The sequence below is a fragment of the Castor canadensis genome, chromosome 10 (genome assembly GCF_047511655.1).
Source record: "Castor canadensis chromosome 10, mCasCan1.hap1v2, whole genome shotgun sequence".
Classification (NCBI taxonomy): domain Eukaryota; kingdom Metazoa; phylum Chordata; class Mammalia; order Rodentia; family Castoridae; genus Castor; species Castor canadensis.
Window position 1 is genome coordinate 89767809 of NC_133395.1, and position 20429 is coordinate 89788237.

General features: G+C 67.5%; 9 non-coding genes across 9 annotated transcripts; all 9 read right to left on the reverse strand.

Annotated features, from left to right (window-relative positions):
• Positions 1–491: 491 nt before the first annotated feature.
• LOC141412274 (5S ribosomal RNA) lies at positions 492–610 on the reverse strand. The gene has a single exon (XR_012437113.1). It is a non-coding gene; the product is annotated as a 5S ribosomal RNA (ribosomal RNA).
• Positions 611–2752: 2142 nt separating this feature from the next.
• Positions 2753–2871, reverse strand: LOC141412434 (5S ribosomal RNA). The gene has a single exon (XR_012437274.1). It is a non-coding gene; the product is annotated as a 5S ribosomal RNA (ribosomal RNA).
• A 2142-nt stretch (positions 2872–5013) lies between these two features.
• Positions 5014–5132, reverse strand: LOC141412435 (5S ribosomal RNA). Its single transcript, XR_012437275.1, has one exon. It is a non-coding gene; the product is annotated as a 5S ribosomal RNA (ribosomal RNA).
• A 2156-nt stretch (positions 5133–7288) lies between these two features.
• LOC141412275 (5S ribosomal RNA) lies at positions 7289–7407 on the reverse strand. The gene has a single exon (XR_012437114.1). It is a non-coding gene; the product is annotated as a 5S ribosomal RNA (ribosomal RNA).
• A 2155-nt stretch (positions 7408–9562) lies between these two features.
• Positions 9563–9681, reverse strand: LOC141412744 (5S ribosomal RNA). The gene has a single exon (XR_012437586.1). It is a non-coding gene; the product is annotated as a 5S ribosomal RNA (ribosomal RNA).
• A 2146-nt stretch (positions 9682–11827) lies between these two features.
• On the reverse strand, positions 11828–11946 carry LOC141412276 (5S ribosomal RNA). Its single transcript, XR_012437115.1, has one exon. It is a non-coding gene; the product is annotated as a 5S ribosomal RNA (ribosomal RNA).
• A 2152-nt stretch (positions 11947–14098) lies between these two features.
• Positions 14099–14217, reverse strand: LOC141412501 (5S ribosomal RNA). Its single transcript, XR_012437343.1, has one exon. It is a non-coding gene; the product is annotated as a 5S ribosomal RNA (ribosomal RNA).
• Positions 14218–16368: 2151 nt separating this feature from the next.
• LOC141412277 (5S ribosomal RNA) lies at positions 16369–16487 on the reverse strand. Its single transcript, XR_012437116.1, has one exon. It is a non-coding gene; the product is annotated as a 5S ribosomal RNA (ribosomal RNA).
• Positions 16488–18647: 2160 nt separating this feature from the next.
• LOC141412990 (5S ribosomal RNA) lies at positions 18648–18766 on the reverse strand. The gene has a single exon (XR_012437832.1). It is a non-coding gene; the product is annotated as a 5S ribosomal RNA (ribosomal RNA).
• Positions 18767–20429: the final 1663 nt, after the last annotated feature.

Sequence of the window (20429 nt, forward strand, 5' to 3'; positions counted from 1 at the left end):
GCCCTGTCTTGGGTTGAGCGACGGAGCGCGACGTGGAGCAGCACCCGACTGAGGCTCCCTGCTTCTCTGTCCCCTGGCGTCTTGCCCTGGACCCAGTGCACCACCTTGTGGCGAGCCCAGGTGTGGCGCGTCCCGCTGTGGGGCCCGCTGGGGTGCAGGACCCACTTTCTCATGGCTTCCGCACGTCCCTCCCCGCCCGCCTGGAGGGCAGTTGGGGAGCGGTCCCCAACGTGGCCTGGGACCAACCTCGCTGGTGACCCGTGTCGTGGGCGCGTGCCCCAGGAGAGTGTGGGGAGGGGAGAGGATTCGGGGACGTAGCTGTGAGGATTCGGTGTGCGTGGGTCTGGCGGGTGGCCCGGACGGGGTCGGGGTCGTGGTCACGGTGGGTCGTTGTGGTGGTGGTGGTGGTGGTGCTGGGTGTGGTGGTGGTGGGGGGGGGTGGTGGCGAAGTCCCCGAAGACAAAAGGAGCAGCGAGGGAGGGAGGAGCAAAAGCCTACAGCACCCGGTATTCCCAGGCGGTCTCCCATCCAAGTACTAACCAGGCCCGACCCTGCTTAGCTTCCGAGATCAGACGAGATCGGGCGCGTTCAGGGTGGTATGGCCGTAGACGCTAGCCGCCGCCTCCGGGAGCCCCAAGAGCCTGCCGAGGGCCCCGGCGTGCGTCTCCACGCTGCTCTCCTGGCACGGCTGGGAGTCCGGGTGGGGGCTGGCAGCCCGGGGCCAGCGGCCAGAGGCCCCGCGCGCCTGCTCGGGCAGCCGGTCTCGCCCAGGTGGCCGCTGGGTGGCTTTCTTCCCGAGGTGTCCTGCTGCCAGGACGAGGGTCAAGTTTTCTCGGGGGAAAATTTCTCAGTGCTCTCGGGCGCTTGTTCTTCTGGGAATGTCCACTGCTGTGGCCAAGGCGGGGGACACACAGCTCGGGCCAGGGCAAGCAGCCGCCCTCCTCCGTCGCCTCCTGGAGCCGTATCCTTGGGTGGGTGCGTGGCTCCCTGCGGAGGTCTCGGGGACCCTTCCGGTCCTCTTCGTCCGGAAAGCGCCACTGCCCCTCCAGCCCATCAGGAAAACGGCAGCCGCGCCCTTCGCCGACCCTCTCCGCCCTCCTCCACACTCAGGGCCTGGGGCTGCGGGGCTGAATCGTGAGGCTTTCCAGCCCAGGACTTCACCTCTGGCCCCTTTCACACCCGGGATCTTGGGAAGAAGAAACAAAACCAAACACAGCCAAAGCCATCTCCTCCGACCCGGGGCCCCTCCACATCCCTTCCGATCCCAGGTTCCTGCCGGCCTCCCGGGGCGTTTCTCCCAGGCAGGCCTTCGCGGCCACTACACGGGGCTGAGCACTCGAGTCCTCGGGCGTCACGGGGCCCGCGGCCACGCCAAGCACGCACGACTCCCGGGTCTCGTCTGCTCCTGGGTGCCCTGGGCCTCTTCCCTGTGCCGCTGCTGGGTCTTGTGCCCCTGCTTGGCCTCCTTCAGACCCGGCCCCGTGCTACGCGGCCACGTGCTACAGGATCGTGCCAGCAGAACTGGCCCTGGCTGAGCCCCGTACCCACCCTCCTGCCATCCCTGGCCCTGCTAGCAAATGGCAGAGATCCTCTGGCCTCCGAGCCCAGACAAAAATCCTGATGCAGTTGGCCGAGGGGCCGCAAACCAAGGCTTCGCTTGTTCCCGCTCAGGCCCCAGCCATACCCTCTTGTCCTTCGGCTGCTCTTGTGTGGGGTGGGGGAGAGGAGGGTGCGTCCACGTGTGTGCGTGCGTGGTCTGGGTGTCTCTGCGTGGTGTGTGTGTGTGTGTGTGCGTGTGTTAGATGCCGTGCCTGGTGTAGGTGGGGAAGAGCAAGCCCTCACGCACAGAGCCCCATCACACACTGGGGCCGGGCCGAGGGGGTCAATCTGCTCGGCCTGATTGCGTTGGGCATACATTGCAGAAGGTGGGTTTTCCAAGGCGGAGCAGAGGGTCCCGGCACCTGAGGTTGTCCACGGGGAGAATGTCTGTTCCACGGGGACAAGCGGTCCCTTCCTTCGTGCCCAAGCCCATGTGAACCCGAAGGCCAGGTGGCCCCGGTCCTTGAGCTGACTGAGGAGTGCTTTGAGACCCGGAGGGTGGCACAGGCGACTGGGTGCCAGCAGCGGCCCTCCCTCCCTTTGAGCGGGACTGGGAGCTGCCGCTGGCATCCGGAGCTCTGGCGGCCTGCGCCCTCTGTCCCTGTGACCGCAGGCTCTGCCGTGGGAGGCGGGATCCCACGTAGAGGTCCCGCGCTGGCTGCCCTGTCTTGGGTTGAGCGACGGAGCGCGACGTGGAGCAGCACCCGACTGAGGCTCCCTGCTTCTCTGTCCCCTGGCGTCTTGCCCTGGACCCAGTGCACCACCTTGTGGCGAGCCCAGGTGTGGCGCGTCCCGCTGTGGGGCCCGCTGGGGTGCAGGACCCACTTTCTCATGGCTTCCGCACGTCCCTCCCCGCCCGCCTGGAGGGCAGTTGGGGAGCGGTCCCCAACGTGGCCTGGGACCAACCTCGCTGGTGACCCGTGTCGCGGGCGTGCGCCCCAGGAGAGTGTGGGGAGGGGAGAGGATTCGGGGACGTAGCTGTGAGGATTCGGTGTGCGTGGGTCTGGCGGGTGGCCCGGACGGGGTCGGGGTCGTGGTCACGGTGGGTCGTTGTGGTGGTGGTGGTGGTGGTGGTGCTGGGGGTGGTGGTGGGGGGGGGGGTGGTGGCGAAGTCCCCGAAGACAAAAGGAGCAGCGAGGGAGGGAGGAGCAAAAGCCTACAGCACCCGGTATTCCCAGGCGGTCCCCCATCCAAGTACTAACCAGGCCCGACCCTGCTTAGCTTCCGAGATCAGACGAGATCGGGCGCGTTCAGGGTGGTATGGCCGTAGACGCTAGCCGCCGCCTCCGGGAGCCCCAAGAGCCTGCCGAGGGCCCCGGCGTGCGTCTCCACGCTGCTCTCTTGGCACGGCTGGGAGTCCGGGTGGGGGCTGGCAGCCCGGGGCCAGCGGCCAGAGGCCCCACGCGCCTGCTCGGGCAGCCGGTCTCGCCCAGGTGGCCGCTGGGTGGCTTTCTTCCCGAGGTGTCCTGCTGCCAGGACGAGGGTCAAGTTTTCTCGGGGGAAAATTTCTCAGTGCTCTCGGGCGCTTGTTCTTCTGGGAATGTCCACTGCTGTGGCCAAGGCGGGGGACGCACAGCTCGGGCCAGGGCAAGCAGCCGCCCTCCTCCGTCGCCTCCTGGAGCCGTATCCTTGGGTGGGTGCGTGGCTCCCAGCGGAGGTCTCGGGGACCCTTCCGGCCCTCTTCGTCCGGAATGCGCCACTGCCCCTCCAGCCCATCAGGAAAACGGCAGCCGCGCCCTTCGCCGACCCGCTCCGCCCTCCTCCACACTCAGGGCCTGGGGCTGCGGGGCTGAATCGTGAGGCTTTCCAGCCCAGGACTTCACCTCTGGCCCCTTTCACACCCGGGATGTTGGGAAGAAGAAACAAAACCAAACACAGCCAAAGCCATCTCCTCCGACCCGGGGCCCCTCCACATCCCTTCCGATCCCGGGTTCCTGCCGGCCTCCCGGGGCGTTTCTCCCAGGCAGGCCTTCGCGGCCACTACACGGGACTGAGCACTCGAGTCCTCGGGCGTCACGGGGCCCGCGGCCACGCCAAGCACGCACGACTCCCGGGTCTCGTCTGCTCCTGGGTGCCCTGGGCCTCTTCCCTGTGCCGCTGCTGGGTCTTGTGCCCCTGCTTGGCCTCCTTCAGACCCGGCCCCGTGCTACGCGGCCACGTGCTACAGGATCATGCCAGCAGAACTGGCCCTGGCTGAGCCCCGTACCCACCCTCCTGCCATCCCTGGCCCTGCTAGCAAATGGCAGAGATCCTCTGGCCTCCGAGCCCAGACAAAAATCCTGATGCAGTTGGCCAAGGGGCCGCAAACCAAGGCTTCGCTTGTTCCCGCTCAGGCCCCAGCCATACCCTCTTGTCCTTCGGCTGCTCTTGTGTGGGGTGGGGGAGAGGAGGGTGCGTCCCCGTGCGTGCGTGCGTGGTCTGGGTGTCTCTGCGTGGTGTGTGTGTGTGTGTGTGCGTGTGTTAGATGCCGTGCCTGGTGTAGGTGGGGAAGAGCAAGCCCTCACGCACAGAGCCCCATCACACACTGGGGCCGGGCCGAGGGGGTCAATCTGCTCGGCCTGATTGCGTTGGGCATACATTGCAGAAGGTGGGTTTTCCAAGGCGGAGCAGAGGGTCCCGGCACCTGAGGTTGTCCACGGGGAGAATGTCTGTTCCACGGGGACAAGCGGTCCCTTCCGTCGTGCCCAAGCCCATGTGAACCCGAAGGCCAGGTGGCCCCGGTCCTTGAGCTGACTGAGGAGTGCTTTGAGACCCGGAGGGTGGCACAGGCGACTGGGCGCCAGCAGCGGCCCTCCCTCCCTTTGAGCGGGACTGGGAGCTGCCGCTGGCATCCGGAGCTCTGGCGGCCTGCGCCCTCTGTCCCTGTGACCGCAGGCTCTGCCGTGGGAGGCGGGATCCCACGTAGAGGTCCCGCGCTGGCTGCCCTGTCTTGGGTAGAGCGACGGAGCGCGACGTGGAGCAGCACCCGACTGAGGCTCCCTGCTTCTCTGTCCCCTGGCGTCTTGCCCTGGACCCAGTGCACCACCTTGTGGCGAGCCCAGGTGTGGCGCGTCCCGCTGTGGGGCCCGCTGGGGTGCAGGACCCACTTTCTCATGGCTTCCGCACGTCCCTCCCCGCCCGCCTGGAGGGCAGTTGGGGAGCGGTCCCCAACGTGGCCTGGGACCAACCTCGCTGGTGACCCGTGTCGCGGGCGTGCGCCCCAGGAGAGTGTGGGGAGGGGAGAGGATTCGGGGACGTAGCTGTGAGGATTCGGTGTGCGTGGGTCTGGCGGGTGGCCCGGACGGGGTCGGGGTCGTGGTCACGGTGGGTCGTTGTGGTGGTGGTGGTGGTGGTGGTGCTGGGGGTGGTGGTGGGGGGGGGGGTGGTGGCGAAGTCCCCGAAGACAAAAGGAGCAGCGAGGGAGGGAGGAGCAAAAGCCTACAGCACCCGGTATTCCCAGGCGGTCCCCCATCCAAGTACTAACCAGGCCCGACCCTGCTTAGCTTCCGAGATCAGACGAGATCGGGCGCGTTCAGGGTGGTATGGCCGTAGACGCTAGCCGCCGCCTCCGGGAGCCCCACGAGCCTGCCGAGGGCCCCGGCGTGCATCTCCACGCTGCTCTCTTGGCACGGCTGGGAGTCCGGGTGGGGGCTGGCAGCCCGGGGCCAGCGGCCAGAGGCCCCGCGCGCCTGCTCGGGCAGCCGGTCTCGCCCAGGTGGCCGCTGGGTGGCTTTCTTCCCGAGGTGTCCTGCTGCCAGGACGAGGGTCAAGTTTTCTCGGGGGAAAATTTCTCAGTGCTCTCGGGCGCTTGTTCTTCTGGGAATGTCCACTGCTGTGGCCAAGGCGGGGGACGCACAGCTCGGGCCAGGGCAAGCAGCCGCCCTCCTCCGTCGCCTCCTGGAGCCGTATCCTTGGGTGGGTGCGTGGCTCCCAGCGGAGGTCTCGGGGACCCTTCCGGCCCTCTTCGTCCGGAAAGCGCCACTGCCCCTCCAGCCCATCAGGAAAACGGCAGCCGCGCCCTTCGCCGACCCGCTCCGCCCTCCTCCACACTCAGGGCCTGGGGCTGCGGGGCTGAATCGTGAGGCTTTCCAGCCCAGGACTTCACCTCTGGCCCCTTTCACACCCGGGATGTTGGGAAGAAGAAACAAAACCAAACAGAGCCAAAGCCATCTCCTCCGACCCGGGGCCCCTCCACATCCCTTCCGATCCCGGGTTCCTGCCGGCCTCCCGGGGCGTTTCTCCCAGGCAGGCCTTCGCGGCCACTACACGGGGCTGAGCACTCGAGTCCTCGGGCGTCACGGGGCCCGCGGCCACGCCAAGCACGCACGACTCCCGGGTCTCGTCTGCTCCTGGGTGCCCTGGGCCTCTTCCCTGTGCCGCTGCTGGGTCTTGTGCCCCTGCTTGGCCTCCTTCAGACCCGGCCCCGTGCTACGCGGCCACGTGCTACAGGATCGTGCCAGCAGAACTGGCCCTGGCTGAGCCCCGTACCCACCCTCCTGCCATCCCTGGCCCTGCTAGCAAATGGCAGAGATCCTCTGGCCTCCGAGCCCAGACAAAAATCCTGATGCAGTTGGCCGAGGGGCCGCAAACCAAGGCTTCGCTTGTTCCCGCTCAGGCCCCAGCCATACCCTCTTGTCCTTCGGCTGCTCGTGTGTGGGGTGGGGGAGAGGAGGGTGCGTCCCCGTGCGTGCGTGCGTGGTCTGGGTGTCTCTGCGTGGTGTGTGTGTGTGTGTGTGTGTGTGTGTGTGTGTGTGTGTGTTAGATGCCGTGCCTGCTGTAGGTGGGGAAGAGCAAGCCCTCACGCACAGAGCCCCATCACACACTGGGGCCGGGCCGAGGGGGTCAATCTGCTCGGCCTGATTGCGTTGGGCATACATTGCAGAAGGTGGGTTTTCCAAGGCGGAGCAGAGGGTCCCGGCACCTGAGGTTGTCCACGGGGAGAATGTCTGTTCCACGGGGGCAAGCGGTCCCTTCCGTCGTGCCCAAGCCCATGTGACCCCGAAGGCCAGGTGGCCCCGGTCCTTGAGCTGACTGAGGAGTGCTTTGAGACCCGGAGGGTGGCACAGGCGACTGGGCGCCAGCGGCGGCCCTCCCTCCCTTTGAGCGGGACGGGAAGCTGCCGCTGGCATCCCGAGCTCTGGCGGCCTGCGCCCTCTGTCCCTGTGACCGCAGGCTCTGCCGTGGGAGGCGGGATCCCACGTAGAGGTCGCGCGCTGGCTGCCCTGTCTTGGGTTGAGCGACGGAGCGCGACGTGGAGCAGCACCCGACTGAGGCTCCCTGCTTCTCTGTCCCCTGGCGTCTTGCCCTGGACCCAGTGCACCACCTTGTGGCGAGCCCAGGTGTGGCGCGTCCCGCTGTGGGGCCCGCTGGGGTGCAGGACCCACTTTCTCATGGCTTCCGCACGTCCCTCCCCGCCCGCCTGGAGGGCAGTTGGGGAGCCTTCCCCAACGTGGCCTGGGACCAAACTCGCTGGTGACCCGTGTCGTGGGCGCGTGCCCCAGGAGAGTGTGGGGAGGGGAGAGGATTCGGGGACGTAGCTGTGAGGATTCGGTGTGCGTGGGTCTGGCGGGTGGCCCGGACGGGGTCGGGGTCGTCGTCACGGTGTGTCGTTGTGGTGGTGGTGGTGGTGGTGCTGGGGGTGGTCGTGGTGGGGGGGGGTGGTGGCGAAGTCCCCGAAGACAAAAGGAGCAGCGAGGGAGGGAGGAGCAAAAGCCTACAGCACCCGGTATTCCCAGGCGGTCTCCCATCCAAGTACTAACCAGGCCCGACCCTGCTTAGCTTCCGAGATCAGACGAGATCGGGCGCGTTCAGGGTGGTATGGCCGTAGACGCTAGCCGCCGCCTCCGGGAGCCCCAAGAGCCTGCCGAGGGCCCCGGCGTGCGTCTCCACGCTGCTCTCCTGGCACGGCTGGGAGTCCGGGTGGGGGCTGGCAGCCCGGGGCCAGCGGCCAGAGGCCCCGCGCGCCTGCTCGGGCAGCCGGTCTCGCCCAGGTGGCCGCTGGGTGGCTTTCTTCCCGAGGTGTCCTGCTGCCAGGACGAGGGTCAAGTTTTCTCGGGGGAAAATTTCTCAGTGCTCTCGGGCGCTTGTTCTTCTGGGAATGTCCACTGCTGTGGCCAAGGCGGGGGACGCACAGCTCGGGCCAGGGCAAGCAGCCGCCCTCCTCCGTCGCCTCCTGGAGCCGTATCCTTGGGTGGGTGCGTGGCTCCCAGCGGAGGTCTCGGGGACCCTTCCGGTCCTCTTCGTCCGGAAAGCGCCACTGCCCCTCCAGCCCATCAGGAAAACGGCAGCCGCGCCCTTCGCCGACCCGCTCCGCCCTCCTCCACACTCAGGGCCTGGGGCTGCGGGGCTGAATCGTGAGGCTTTCCAGCCCAGGAATTCACCTCTGGCCCCTTTCACACCCGGGATCTTGGGAAGAAGAAACAAAACCAAACACAACCAAAGCCATCTCCTCCGACCCGGGGCCCCTCCACATCCCTTCCGATCCCGGGTTCCTGCCGGCCTCCCGGGGCGTTTCTCCCAGGCAGGCCTTCGCGGCCACTACACGGGGCTGAGCACTCGAGTCCTCGGGCGTCACGGGGCCCGCGGCCACGCCAAGCACGCACGACTCCCGGGTCTCGTCTGCTCCTGGGTGCCCTGGGCCTCTTCCCTGTGCCGCTGCTGGGTCTTGTGCCCCTGCTTGGCCTCCTTCAGACCCGGCCCCGTGCTACGCGGCCACGTGCTACAGGATCGTGCCAGCAGAACTGGCCCTGGCTGAGCCCCGTACCCACCCTCCTGCCATCCCTGGCCCTGCTAGCAAATGGCAGAGATCCTCTGGCCTCCGAGCCCAGACAAAAATCCTGATGCAGTTGGCCGAGGGGCCGCAAACCAAGGCTTCGCTTGTTCCCGCTCAGGCCCCAGCCATACCCTCTTGTCCTTCGGCTGCTCGTGTGTGGGGTGGGGGAGAGGAGGGTGCGTCCCCGTGCGTGCGTGCGTGGTCTGGGTGTCTCTGCGTGGTGTGTGTCTGTGTGTGTGTGTGTGTGTGTGTGTGTTAGATGCCGTGCCTGGTGTAGGTGGGGAAGAGCAAGCCCTCACGCACAGAGCCCCATCACACACTGGGGCCGGGCCGAGGGGGTCAATCTGCTCGGCCTGATTGCGTTGGGCATACATTGCAGAAGGTGGGTTTTCCAAGGCGGAGCAGAGGGTCCCGGCACCTGAGGTTGTCCACGGGGAGAATGTCTGTTCCACGGGGGCAAGCGGTCCCTTCCGTCGTGCCCAAGCCCATGGGACCCCGAAGGCCAGGTGGCCCCGGTCCTTGAGCTGACTGAGGAGTGCTTTGAGACCCGGAGGGTGGCACAGGCGACTGGGCGCCAGCGGCGGCCCTCCCTCCCTTTGAGCGGGACGGGGAGCTGCCGCTGGCATCCGGAGCTCTGGTGGCCTGCACCCTCTGTCCCTGTGACCGCAGGCTCTGCCGTGGGAGGCGGGATCCCACGTAGAGGTCGCGCGCTGGCTGCCCTGTCTTGGGTTGAGCGACGGAGCGCGACGTGGAGCAGCACCCGACTGAGGCTCCCTGCTTCTCTGTCCCCTGGCGTCTTGCCCTGGACCCAGTGCACCACCTTGTGGCGAGCTCAGGTGTGGCGCGTCCCGCTGTGGGGCCCGCTGGGGTGCAGGACCCACTTTCTCATGGCTTCCGCACGTCCCTCCCCGCCCGCCTGGAGGGCAGTTGGGGAGCGGTCCCCAACGTGGCCTGGGACCAACCTCGCTGGTGACCCGTGTCGTGGGCGCGCGCCCCAGGAGAGTGTGGGGAGGGGAGAGGATTCGGGGACGTAGCTGTGAGGATTCGGTGTACGTGGGTCTGGCGGGTGGCCCGGACGGGGTCGGGGTCGTGGTCACGGTGGGTCGTTGTGGTGGTGGTGGTGGTGGTGGTGCTGGGGGTGGTGGTGGTGGTGGGGGGGGTGGTGGCGAAGTCCCCGAAGACAAAAGGAGCAGCGAGGGAGGGAGGAGCAAAAGCCTACAGCACCCGGTATTCCCAGGCGGTCCCCCATCCAAGTAGTAACCAGGCCCGACCCTGCTTAGCTTCCGAGATCAGACGAGATCGGGCGCGTTCAGGGTGGTATGGCCGTAGACGCTAGCCGCCGCCTCCGGGAGCCCCAAGAGCCTGCCGAGGGCCCCGGCGTGCATCTCCACGCTGCTCTCTTGGCAAGGCTGGGAGTCCGGGTGGGGGCTGGCAGCCCGGGGCCAGCGGCCAGAGGCCCCGCGCGCCTGCTCGGGCAGCCGGTCTCGCCAAGGTGGCCGCTGGGTGGCTTTCTTCCCGAGGTGTCCTGCTGCCAGGACGGGGGTCAAGTTTTCTCAGGGGAAAATTTCTCAGTGCTCTCGGGCGCTTGTTCTTCTGGGAAGGTCCACTGCTGTGGCCAAGGCGGGGGACGCACAGCTCGGGCCAGGGCAAGCAGCCGCCCTCCTCCGTCGCCTCTTGGAGCCGTATCCTTGGGTGGGTGCGTGGCTCCCAGCGGAGGTCTCGGGGACCCTTCCGGCCCTCTTCGTCCGGAAAGCGCCACTGCCCCTCCAGCCCATCAGGAAAACGGCAGCCGCGCCCTTCGCCGACCCGCTCCGCCCTCCTCCACACTCAGGGCCTGGGGCTGCGGGGCTGAATCGTGAGGCTTTCCAGCCCAGGACTTCACCTCTGGCCCCTTTCACACCCGGGATGTTGGGAAGAAGAAACAAAACCAAACACAGCCAAAGCCATCTCCTCCGACCCGGGGCCCCTCCACATCCCTTCCGATCCCGGGTTCCTGCCGGCCTCCCGGGGCGTTTCTCCCAGGCAGGCCTTCGCGGCCACTACACGGGGCTGAGCACTCGAGTCCTCGGGCGTCACGGGGCCCGCGGCCACGCCAAGCACGCACGACTCCCGGGTCTCGTCTGCTCCTGGGTGCCCTGGGCCTCTTCCCTGTGCCGCTGCTGGGTCTTGTGCCCCTGCTTGGCCTCCTTCAGACCCGACCCCGTGCTACGCGGCCACGTGCTACAGGATCGTGCCAGCAGAACTGGCCCTGGCTGAGCCCCGTACCCACCCTCCTGCCATCCCTGGCCCTGCTAGCAAATGGCAGAGATCCTCTGGCCTCCGAGCCCAGACAAAAATCCTGATGCAGTTGGCCGAGTGGCCGCAAACCAAGGCTTCGCTTGTTCCCGCTCAGGCCCCAGCCATATCCTCTTGTCCTTCGGCTGCTCGTGTGTGGGGTGGGGGAGAGGAGGGTGCGTCCCCGTGCGTGCGTGCGTGGTCTGGGTGTCTCTGCGTGGTGTGTGTGTGTGTGTGTGTGTGTGTGTTAGATGCCGCGCCTGGTGTAGGTGGGGAAGAGCAAGCCCTCACGCACAGAGCCCCATCACACACTGGGGCCGGGCCGAGGGGGTCAATCTGCTCGGCCTGATTGCGTTGGGCATACATTGCAGAAGGTGGGTTTTCCAAGGCGGAGCAGAGGGTCCCGGCACCTGAGGTTGTCCACGGGGAGAATGTCTGTTCCACGGGGGCAAGCGGTCCCTTCCGTCGTGCCCAAGCCCATGTGACCCCGAAGGCCAGGTGGCCCCGGTCCTTGAGCTGACTGAGGAGTGCTTTGAGACCCGGAGGGTGGCACAGGCGACTGGGCGCCAGCGGCGGCCCTCCCTCCCTTTGAGCGGGACGGGGAGCTGCCGCTGGCATCCGGAGCTCTGGCGGCCTGCGCCCTCTGTCCCTGTGACCACAGGCTCTGCCGTGGGAGGCGGGATCCCACGTAGAGGTCGCGCGCTGGCTGCCCTGTCTTTGGTTGAGCGACGGAGCGCGACGTGGAGCAGCACCCGACTGAGGCTCCCTGCTTCTCTGTCCCCTGGCGTCTTGCCCTGGACCCAGTGCACCACCTTGTGGCGAGCCCAGGTGTGGCGCGTCCCGCTGTGGGGCCCGCTGGGGTGCAGGACCCACTTTCTCATGGCTTCCGCACGTCCCTCCCCGCCCGCCTGGAGGGCAGTTGGGGAGCGGTCCCCAACGTGGTCTGGGACCAACCTCGCTGGTGACCCGTGTCGCGGGCGCGCGCCCCAGGAGAGTGTGGGGAGGGGAGAGGATTCGGGGACGTAGCTGTGAGGATTCGGTGTGCGTGGGTCTGGCGGGTGGCCCGGACGGGGTCGGGGTCGTGGTCACGGTGGGTCGTTGTGGTGGTGGTGGTGGTGGTGGTGCTGGGGGTGGTGGTGGTGGGGGGGGGGTGGTGGCGAAGTCCCCGAAGACAAAAGGAGCAGCGAGGGAGGGAGGAGCAAAAGCCTACAGCACCCGGTATTCCCAGGCGGTCTCCCATCCAAGTACTAACCAGGCCCGACCCTGCTTAGCTTCCGAGATCAGACGAGATCGGGCGCGTTCAGGGTGGTATGGCCGTAGACGCTAGCCGCCGCCTCCGGGAGCCCGAAGAGCCTGCCGAGGGCCCCGGCGTGCATCTCTACGCTGCTCTCCTGGCACGGCTGGGAGTCCGGGTGGGGGCTGGCAGCCCGGGGCCAGCGGCCAGAGGCCCCGCGCGCCTGCTCGGGCAGCCGGTCTCGCCCAGGTGGCCGCTGGGTGGCTTTCTTCCCGAGGTGTCCTGCTGCCAGGACGAGGGTCAAGTTTTCTCGGGGGAAAATTTCTCAGTGCCCTCGGGCGCTTGTTCTTCTGGGAATGTCCACTGCTGTGGCCAAGGCGGGGGACGCACAGCTCGGGCCAGGGCAAGCAGCCGCCCTCCTCCGTCGCCTCCTGGAGCCGTATCCTTGGGTGGGTGCGTGGCTCCCAGCGGAGGTCTCGGGGACCCTTCCGGCCCTCTTTGTCCAGGAAAGCGCCACTGCCCCTCCAGCCCATCAGGAAAACGGCAGCCGCGCCCTTCGCCGACCCGCTCCGCCCTCCTCCACACTCAGGGCCTGGGGCTGCGGGGCTGAATCGTGAGGCTTTCCAGCCCAGGACTTCACCTCTGGCCCCTTTCACACCCGGGATCTTGGGAAGAAGAAACAAAACCAAACACAGCCAAAGCCATCTCCTCCGACCCGGGGCCCCTCCACATCCCTTCCGATCCCGGGTTCCTGCCGGCCTCCCGGGGCGTTTCTCCCAGGCAGGCCTTCGCGGCCACTACACGGGGCTGAGCACTCGAGTCCTCGGGCGTCACGGGGCCCGCGGCCACGCCAAGCACGCACGACTCCCGGGTCTCGTCTGCTCCTGGGTGCCCTGGGCCTCTTCCCTGTGCCGCTGCTGGGTCTTGTGCCCCTGCTTGGCCTCCTTCAGACCCGACCCCGTGCTACGCGGCCACGTGCTACAGGATCGTGCCAGCAGAACTGGCCCTGGCTGAGCCCCGTACCCACCCTCCTGCCATCCCTGGCCCTGCTAGCAAATGGCAGAGATCCTCTGGCCTCCGAGCCCAGACAAAAATCCTGATGCAGTTGGCCGAGTGGCCGCAAACCAAGGCTTCGCTTGTTCCCGCTCAGGACCCAGCCATACCCTCTTGTCCTTCGGCTGCTCGTGTGTGGGGTGGGGGAGAGGAGGGTGCGTCCCCGTGCGTGCGTGCGTGCGTGGTCTGGGTGTCTCTGCGTGGTGTGTGTGTGTGTGTGTGTGTGTGTGTTAGATGCCGTGCCTGGTGTAGGTGGGGAAGAGCAAGCCCTCACGCACAGAGCCCCATCACACACTGGGGCCGGGCCGAGGGGGTCAATCTGCTCGGCCTGATTGCGTTGGGCATACATTGCAGAAGGTGGGTTTTCCAAGGCGGAGCAGAGGGTCCCGGCACCTGAGGTTGTCCACGGGGAGAATGTCTGTTCCACGGGGGCAAGCGGTCCCTTCCGTCGTGCCCAAGCCCATGTGACCCCGAAGGCCAGGTGGCCCCGGTCCTTGAGCTGACTGAGGAGTGCTTTGAGACCCGGAGGGTGGCACAGGCGACTGGGCGCCAGCGGCGGCCCTCCCTCCCTTTGAGCGGGACGGGGAGCTGCCGCTGGCATCCGGAGCTCTGGCGGCCTGCGCCCTCTGTCCCTGTGACCGCAGGCTCTGCCGTGGGAGGCGGGATCCCACGTAGAGGTCGCGCGCTGGCTGCCCTGTCTTGGGTTGAGCGACGGAGCGCGACGTGGAGCAGCACCCGACTGAGGCTCCCTGCTTCTCTGTCCCCTGGCGTCTTTCCCTGGACCCAGTGCACCACCTTGTGGCGAGCCCAGGTGTGGCGCGTCCCGCTGTGGGGCCCGCTGGGGTGCAGGTCCCACTTTCTCATGGCTTCCGCACGTCCCTCCCCGCCCGCCTGGAGGGCAGTTGGGGAGCGGTCCCCAACGTGGCCTGGGACCAAACTCGCTGGTGACCCGTGTCGCGGGCGCGCGCCCCAGGAGAGTGTGGGGAGGGGAGAGGATTCGGGGACGTAGCTGTGAGGATTCGGTGTGCGTGGGTCTGGCGGGTGGCCCGGACGGGGTCGGGGTCGTGGTCACGGTGGGTCGTTGTGGTGGTGGTGGTGGTGGTGGTGCTGGGGGTGGTGGTGGTGGTGGGGGGGGTGGTGGAGAAGTCCCCGAAGACAAAAGGAGCAGCGAGGGAGGGAGGAGCAAAAGCCTACAGCACCCGGTACTCCCAGGCGGTCTCCCATCCAAGTACTAACCAGGCCCGACCCTGCTTAGCTTCCGAGATCAGACGAGATCGGGCGCGTTCAGGGTGGTATGGCCGTAGACGCTAGCCGCCGCCTCCGGGAGCCCCAAGAGCCTGCCGAGGGCCCCGGCGTGCGTCTCCACGCTGCTCTCCTGGCACGGCTCGGAGTCCGGGTGGGGGCTGGCAGCCCGGGGCCAGCGGCCAGAGGCCCCGCGCGCCTGCTCGGGCAGCCGGTCTCGCCCAGGTGGCCGCTGGGTGGCTTTCTTCCCGAGGTGTCCTGCTGCAAGGACGAGGGTCAAGTTTTCTCGGGGGAAAATTTCTCAGTGCTCTCGGGTGCTTGTTCTTCTGGGAATGTCCACTGCTGTGGCCAAGGCGGGGGACGCACAGCTCGGGCCAGGGCAAGCAGCCGCCCTCCTCCGTCGCCTCCTGGAGCCGTATCCTTGGGTGGGTGCGTGGCTCCCAGCGGAGGTCTCGGGGACCCTTCCGGTCCTCTTCGTCCGGAAAGCGCCACTGCCCCTCCAGCCCATCAGGAAAACTGCAGCCGCGCCCTTCGCCGACCCGCTCCGCCCTCCTCCACACTCAGGGCCTGGGGCTGCGGGGCTGAATCGTGAGGCTTTCCAGCCCAGGAATTCACCTCTGGCCCCTTTCACACCCGGGATCTTGGGAAGAAGAAACAAAACCAAACACAGCCAAAGCCATCTCCTCCGACCCGGGGCCCCTCCACATCCCTTCCGATCCCGGGTTCCTGCCGGCCTCCCGGGGCGTTTCTCCCAGGCAGGCCTTCGCGGCCACTACACGGGGCTGAGCACTCGAGTCCTCGGGCGTCACGGGGCCCGCGGCCACGCCAAGCACGCACGACTCCCGGGTCTCGTCTGCTCCTGGGTGCCCTGGGCCTCTTCCCTGTGCCGCTGCTGGGTCTTGTGCCCCTGCTTGGCCTCCTTCAGACCCGGCCCCGTGCTACGCGGCCACGTGCTACAGGATCGTGCCAGCAGAACTGGCCCTGGCTGAGCCCCGTACCCACCCTCCTGCCATCCCTGGCCCTGCTAGCAAATGGCAGAGATCCTCTGGCCTCCGAGCCCAGACAAAAATCCTGATGCAGTTGGCCGAGGGGCCGCAAACCAAGGCTTCGCTTGTTCCCGCTCAGGCCCCAGCCATACCCTCTTGTCCTTCGGCTGCTCGTGTGTGGGGTGGGGGAGAGGAGGGTGCGTCCCCGTGCGTGCGTGCGTGGTCTGGGTGTCTCTGCGTGGTGTGTGTGTGTGTGTGTGTGTGTGTGTGTGTGTGTTAGATGCCGTGCCTGGTGTAGGTGGGGAAGAGCAAGCCCTCACGCACAGAGCCCCATCACACACTGGGGCCGGGCCGAGGGGGTCAATCTGCTCGGCCTGATTGCGTTGGGCATACATTGCAGAAGGTGGGTTTTCCAAGGCGGAGCAGAGGGTCCCGGCACCTGAGGTTGTCCACGGGGAGAATGTCTGTTCCACGGGGGCAAGCGGTCCCTTCCGTCGTGCCCAAGCCCATGTGACCCCGGAGGCCAGGTGGCCCCGGTCCTTGAGCTGACTGAGGAGTGCTTTGAGACCCGGAGGGTGGCACAGGCGACTGGGCGCCAGCGGCGGCCCTCCCTCCCTTTGAGCGGGACGGGGAGCTGCCGCTGGCATCCGGAGCTCTGGCGGCCTGCGCCCTCTGTCCCTGTGACCGCAGGCTCTGCCGTGGGAGGCGTGATCCCACGTAGAGGTCGCGCAGTGGCTGCCCTGTCTTGGGTTGAGCGACGGAGCGCGACGTGGAGCAGCACCCGACTGAGGCTCCCTGCTTCTCTGTCCCCTGGCGTCTTGCCCTGGACCCAGTGCACCACCTTGTGGCGAGCCCAGGTGTGGCGCGTCCCGCTGTGGGGCCCGCTGGGGTGCAGGACCCACTTTCTCATGGCTTCCGCACGTCCCTCCCCGCCCGCCTGGAGGGCAGTTGGGGAGCGGTCCCCAACGTGGCCTGGGACCAACCTCGCTGGTGACCCGTGTCGCGGGCGCGCGCCCCAGGAGAGTGTGGGGAGGGGAGAGGATTCGGGGACGTAGCTGTGAGGATTCGGTGTGCGTGGGTCTGGCGGGTGGCCCGGACGGGGTCGGGGTCGTGGTCACGGTGGGTCGTTGTGGTGGTGGTGGTGGTGGTGCTGGGGGTGGTGGTGGTGGTGCGGGGGTGGTGGCGAAGTCCCCGAAGACAAAAGGAGCAGCGAGGGAGGGAGGAGCAAAAGCCTACAGCACCCGGTATTCCCAGGCGGTCTCCCATCCAAGTACTAACCAGGCCCGACCCTGCTTAGCTTCCGAGATCAGACGAGATCGGGCGCGTTCAGGGTGGTATGGCCGTAGACGCTAGCCGCCGCCTCCGGGAGCCCCAAGAGCCTGCCGAGGGCCCCGGCGTGCGTCTCCACGCTGCTCTCCTGGCACGGCTGGGAGTCCGGGTGGGGGCTGGCAGCCCGGGGCCAGCGGCCAGAGGCCCCGCGCGCCTGCTCGGGCAGCCGGTCTCGCCCAGGTGGCCGCTGGGTGGCTTTCTTCCCGAGGTGTCCTGCTGCCAGGACGAGGGTCAAGTTTTCTCGGGGGAAAATTTCTCAGTGCTCTCGGGCGCTTGTTCTTCTGGGAATGTCCACTGCTTTGGCCAAGGCGGGGGACGCACAGCTCGGGCCAGGGCAAGCAGCCGCCCTCCTCCGTCGCCTCCTGGAGCCGTATCCTTGGGTGGGTGCGTGGCTCCCAGCGGAGGTCTCGGGGACCCTTCCGGTCCTCTTCGTCCGGAAAGCGCCACTGCCCCTCCAGCCCATCAGGAAAACGGCAGCCGCGCCCTTCGCCGACCCGCTCCGCCCTCCTCCACACTCAGGGCCTGGGGCTGCGGGGCTGAATGGTGAGGCTTTCCAGCCCAGGACTTCACCTCTGGCCCCTTTCACACCCGGGATCTTGGGAAGAAGAAACAAAACCAAACACAGCCAAAGCCATCTCCTCCGACCCGGGGCCCCTCCACATCCCTTCCGATCCCGGGTTCCTGCCGGCCTCCCGGGGCGTTTCTCCCAGGCAGGCCTTCGCGGCCACTACACGGGGCTGAGCACTCGAGTCCTCGGGCGTCACGGGGCCCGCGGCCACGCCAAGCACGCACGACTCCCGGGTCTCGTCTGCTCCTGGGTGCCCTGGGCCTCTTCCCTGTGCCGCTGCTGGGTCTTGTGCCCCTGCTTGGCCTCCTTCAGACCCGGCCCCGTGCTACGCGGCCACGTGCTACAGGATCGTGCCAGCAGAACTGGCCCTGGCTGAGCCCCGTACCCACCCTCCTGCCATCCCTGGCCCTGCTAGCAAATGGCAGAGATCCTCTGGCCTCCGAGCCCAGACAAAAATCCTGATGCAGTTGGCCGAGGGGCCGCAAACCAAGGCTTCGCTTGTTCCCACTCAGGCCCCAGTCATACCCTCTTGTCCTTCGGCTGCTCGTGTGTGGGGTGGGGGAGAGGAGGGTGCGTCCCCGTGCGTGCGTGCGTGGTCTGGGTGACTCTGCGTGGTGTGTGTGTGTGTGTGTGTGTGTGTGTGTGTGTGTGTGTGTTAGATGCCGTGCCTGGTGTAGGTGGGGAAGAGCAAGCCCTCACGCACAGAGCCCCATCACACACTGGGGCCGGGCCGAGGGGGTCAATCTGCTCGGCCTGATTGCGTTGGGCATACATTGCAGAAGGTGGGTTTTCCAAGGCGGAGCAGAGGGTCCCGGCACCTGAGGTTGTCCACGGTGAGAATGTCTGTTCCACGGGGGCAAGCGGTCCCTTCCGTCGTGCCCAAGCCCATGTGACCCCGAAGGCCAGGTGGCCCCGGTCCTTGAGCTGACTGAGGAGTGCTTTGAGACCCGGAGGGTGGCACAGGCGACTGGGCGCCAGCGGCGGCCCCCCCTCCCTTGAGGGGGACGGGGAGCTGCCGCTGGCATCCGGAGCTCTGGCGGCCTGTGCCCTCTGTCCCTGTGATCGCAGCCTCTGCCGTGGGAGGCGGGATCCCACGTAGAGGTCGCGCGCTGGCTGCCCTGTCTTGGGTTGAGCGACGGAGCGCGACGTGGAGCAGCACCCGACTGAGGCTCCCTGCTTCTCTGTCCCCTGGCGTCTTGCCCTGGACCCAGTGCACCACCTTGTGGCGAGCCCAGGTGTGGCGCGTCCCGCTGTGGGGCCCGAAGGGGTGCAGGACCCACTTTCTCATGGCTTCCGCACGTCCCTCCCCGCCCGCCAGGAGGGCAGTTGGGGAGCGGTCCCCAACGTGGCCTGGGACCAACCTCGCTGGTGACCCGTGTCGCGGGCGCGCGCCCCAGGAGAGTGTGGGGAGGGGAGAGGATTCGGGGACGTAGCTGTGAGGATTCGGTGTGCGTGGGTCTGGCGGGTGGCCCGGACGGGGTCGGGGTCGTGGTCACGGTGGGTCGTTGTGGTGGTGGTGGTGGTGGTGGTGCTGGGGGTGGTGGTGGTGGTGGGGGGGGTGGTGGCGAAGTCCCCGAAGACAAAAGGAGCAGCGAGGGAGGGAGGAGCAAAAGCCTACAGCACCCTGTATTCCCAGGCGGTCTCCCATCCAAGTACTAACCAGGCCCGACCCTGCTTAGCTTCCGAGATCAGACGAGATCGGTCGCGTTCAGGGTGGTATGGCCGTAGACGCTAGCTGCCGCCTCCGGGAGCCCCAAGAGCCTGCCGAGGGCCCCGGCGTGCGTCTCCACGCTGCTCTCCTGGCACGGCTGGGAGTCCGGGTGGGGGCTGGCAGCCCAGGGCCAGCGGCCAGAGGCCCCGCGCGCCTGCTCGGGCAGCCGGTCTCGCCCAGGTGGCCGCTGGGTGGCTTTCTTCCCGAGGTGTCCTGCTGCCAGGACGAGGGTCAAGTTTTCTCGGGGGAAAATTTCTCAGTGCTCTCGGGCGCTTGTTCTTCTGGGAATGTCCACTGCTGTGGCCAAGGCGGGGGACGCACAGCTCGGGCCAGGGCAAGCAGCCGCCCTCCTCCGTCGCCTCCTGGAGCCGTATCCTTGGGTGGGTGCGTGGCTCCCAGCGGAGGTCTCGGGGACCCTTCCGGTCCTCTTCGTCCGGAAAGCGCCACTGCCCCTCCAGCCCATCAGGAAAACGGCAGCCGCGCCCTTCGCCGACCCGCTCCGCCCTCCTCCACACTCAGGGCCTGGGGCTGCGGGGCTGAATCGTGAGGCTTTCCAGCCCAGGACTTCACCTCTGGCCCCTTTCACACCCGGGATCTTGGGAAGAAGAAACAAAACCAAACACAGCCAAAGCCATCTCCTCCGACCCGGGGCCCCTCCACATCCCTTCCGATCCCGGGTTCCTGCCGGCCTCCCGGGGCGTTTCTCCCAGGCAGGCCTTCGCGGCCACTACACGGGGCTGAGCACTCGAGTCCTCGGGCGTCACGGGGCCCGTGGCCACGCCAAGCACGCACGACTCCCGGGTCTCGTCTGCTCCTGGGTGCCCTGGGCCTCTTCCCTGTGCCGCTGCTGGGTCTTGTGCCCCTGCTTGGCCTCCTTCAGACCCGACACCGTGCTACGCGGCCACGTGCTACAGGATCGTGCCAGCAGAACTGGCCCTGGCTGAGCCCCGTACCCACCCTCCTGCCATCCCTGGCCCTGCTAGCAAATGGCAGAGATCCTCTGGCCTCCGAGCCCAGACAAAAATCCTGATGCAGTTGGCCGAGGGGCCGCAAACCAAGGCTTCGCTTGTTCCCGCTCAGGCCCCAGCCATACCCTCTTGTCCTTCGGCTGCTCGTGTGTGGGGTGGGGGAGAGGAGGGTGCGACCCGTGCGTGCGTGCATGGTCTGGGTGTCTCTGCGTGGTGTGTGTGTGTGTGTGTGTGTGTGTTAGATGCCGTGCCTGGTGTAGGTGGGGAAGAGCAAGCCCTCACGCACAGAGCCCCATCACACACTGGGGCCGGGCCGAGGGGGTCAATCTGCTCGGCCTGATTGCGTTGGGCATACATTGCAGAAGGTGGGTTTTCCAAGGCGGAGCAGAGGGTCCCGGCACCTGAGGTTGTCCACGGGGAGAATGTCTGTTCCACGGGGGCAAGCGGTCCCTTCCGTCGTGCCCAAGCCCATGTGACCCCGAAGGCCAGGTGGCCCCGGTCCTTGAGCTGACTGAGGAGTGCTTTGAGACCCGGAGGGTGGCACAGGCGACTGGGCGCCAGCGGCGGCCCTCCCTCCCTTTGAGCGGGACGGGGAGCTGCCGCTGGCATCCGGAGCTCTGGCGGCCTGCGCCCTCTGTCCCTGTGACCGCAGGCTCTGCCGTGGGAGGCGGGATCCCCGTAGAGGTCGCGCGCTGGCTGCCCTGTCTTGGGTTG